The sequence below is a fragment of the Calliphora vicina genome, chromosome 5 (assembly GCF_958450345.1).
Source record: "Calliphora vicina chromosome 5, idCalVici1.1, whole genome shotgun sequence".
Classification (NCBI taxonomy): domain Eukaryota; kingdom Metazoa; phylum Arthropoda; class Insecta; order Diptera; family Calliphoridae; genus Calliphora; species Calliphora vicina.
Genome location: NC_088784.1, coordinates 101,310,662 through 101,313,356, shown reverse-complemented (window position 1 = coordinate 101,313,356; position 2,695 = coordinate 101,310,662). Strand labels below are relative to the sequence as shown.

Sequence of the window (2,695 nt, the reverse complement as noted above, 5' to 3'; positions counted from 1 at the left end):
TTTCGTCAGTTTTTAATTCCCGGGATTCCCGTCTAAAAATCCCGGGAATTGGGTAGTGAAAAATTGGCAAAATTCCCAGGAAATTTGTACCGGGAATTCCCGGGATAAAAACCCTAGTCACATTATTAATTTTATTAAGTTTTTTGTATATTCTGTAAAATTTTAAAAAGTGATGATAGGACCTTTTGCATTTTAGGTGACGATATATACAATAGATAGATAGATTTTCTTTCAATAAGCCATATTAATCTGGTGGTTTTTGGAGTGAATGTTCGACAAAAAAAGATTGCACTCTAAGCTAATGTATACAATAATTATAAATATTTTTTTTTATTTACAGCTATCATAACATTGATAGAATCTGCCATAAAAGCCATAATATCGGGTATCTTCATATTTGCTATTGTAAAGGTATGTAAAAAGTTCGGGGGAAAAACGTGCAGATCCTTCTTATTTATACATATAATTCTAACTATTTATAGAGAAAATACAAATTGATGTTGCCTTGGCTGATACTTTGGGTATGTGTTATGATCCAAAGTTTAATAACAATAATTGGTGGTATCATTGCTGTTTCAACCGGCAAAACTTCCGATAATATTTATATAGAAAATATTGTAGAAGGCATACTAGAACTTGGTAAGATAATAAATGAATTTTGTATTTGTCCATTATAATGTTTTTTGTCTATATCTCTTTCTAGGCATTGGAATAGCCATTTTCTGGTTCAGTTTGTCTTTGTATAAACAAATACGTAGTGAAACTGTTAGAAAACCTAGAAGTGCTGCCGTGGGTTATTAGTTTCGTTCGTGTGACTGAGCTATATTTGCAAAATAAATCTTGAATTTGATATTATTTACATATTTAACTTAGTTTTTGAAAAAAAAAAATGCACTGATTATAATTATTTTTATTAATTTACAATATAATTAATAATATTTAGAATTGTTTTCATAAAATTGTATCCAATTTTTGGCAAAAAAAATTAATTTTTGTTTTTTAAAACGGCATAAAAAATTGGAAAATGCTGTTACGCTGTTAGAAAACAAAGTTCTAAACAAAACAAGCTCTAAATGATAAAAATCTGTCCACAACTTTTGATTTTATAAGCAAATACATCATGTTAAATATTCAAAATACATATTGGATTGGATGTGATGTCAACTCGACACTATAAGGTGGTGTCGAGTTTACTAATTAAATTCGACATATGTATTTACAACATTTTACTCAGTTCTCTGTTTGTTTACAAATAAATACAAAGTTTTTCTCGTGTTTTGTCAACAAATTGATGAGATCGTTTTTTATTTCGTTGATCAGTTGATTTTCGATACTTTTTAGATTTTTTTATATGAAACTGGTTACTTAAACTTCATAAACCAGTAACTTCACGTGGTACCACAAGAAATAATCGAGATGTGTTAAACGATCTTGAAGGCCAATTGACTGGTACATTTCACGATATAATGTTATCGCCAAATTTTTATTTCAATAACTCGATGGTTGCGTACATATGTAGCTCCATCCTGTTGAAACCTCTTCTCATTCGGATCAATGCCATCCATATTTTCAAACAAAAAATCATTGATCATGGTGCGTTAACGATCTCTATTAACCGTAACGTGAGCTCCGGCTTTATTTTTGAAGAAATAACGTCCGATGATTTTTCTGGATGTCAGTAGGATCTGTTGTGGATTGATCTCAATCAATATGCGGAAATTTTGTTTATTAACATACCTGTTAAGCCAAAAACTAACCTCATCGCTGAACACAATTTTGCGATAAAACAGTCGTCTATAAGTTGCGCGAATCGATATAACTGATTTTCAAAGTAATTTTGGAGTTAATCTATTCATGGTGATTTGCCAGAGCATAAATGTCAAAAAGTGAGCGCAGTATGAATGACAGTTCGTTTGACAGTTAACCCTTTTGTAAGTTCTATCGGGCTTAAAAAAATACTCTTTATTAACATAGTGCTCAGATTGTGTGTTCAGATTTCATTATTTTTTTTTACTTTAAAAGCTTACAAACGTAGCATTCGCTATATGCCCATATATTATTTGAACGTGTCTTAATTACTTACAGCCGTATTTATAACCAAAAGTTAGCATTAACTTAACATACGAGTCTTTAAACAAAAGCTGTTTTGGGTCAAATAAAATTATAAATAAACATGAAACATACATAGTACATATTTTATAAAATCTTTTATTGGAAAGAAAATAAAATTATTTAATTCCACATTTTGTTCTTCTTTTTATGGTTTGAGGGAAAACACTTAAATAGAAATGTCAACAAATTCATCAGAGTTGATTTTTTTTTTAAATAGTTGGCAATGCATCACACTTTTCAGAGTTGAATTTCAAATTATTTATTGACAGACAAAAGTCTTTGCTAACTCTCCGCTAAGTTTAATCGGTCTTCTAGTTAGCAGATCATTGTGTGCGATGTATACCCAGTGGCTAATTTTTATTAGTTATAGATACCGCCGAAAACAAATTGCAAGCACATCAGAGTGTGTACCCTTTTCTATTCCTCTTGCCTCTCTTGGCTGTAATGTAAACTTTCATGCGAGAAAAATCTTACTGTGTAAACGGGGGCTTAATCAATATTTAAAAAAACCTATAGTCAATTATTGTAGGACAGTATTTCCAATATTTTTGAACGTAAATCAGTGGTAAATTTTTGCGCCCAA

The 2,695-nt window shown here is 30.3% G+C and overlaps 1 long non-coding RNA gene across 1 annotated transcript; it reads left to right on the top strand.

The window, feature by feature from the left end:
- The first annotated feature begins 520 nt into the window (after positions 1-520).
- Positions 521-863, top strand: LOC135960427 (uncharacterized). The gene is made up of 2 exons (XR_010576578.1): positions 521-639; positions 704-863. It is a non-coding gene; the product is annotated as an uncharacterized LOC135960427 (long non-coding RNA).
- Positions 864-2,695: the final 1,832 nt, after the last annotated feature.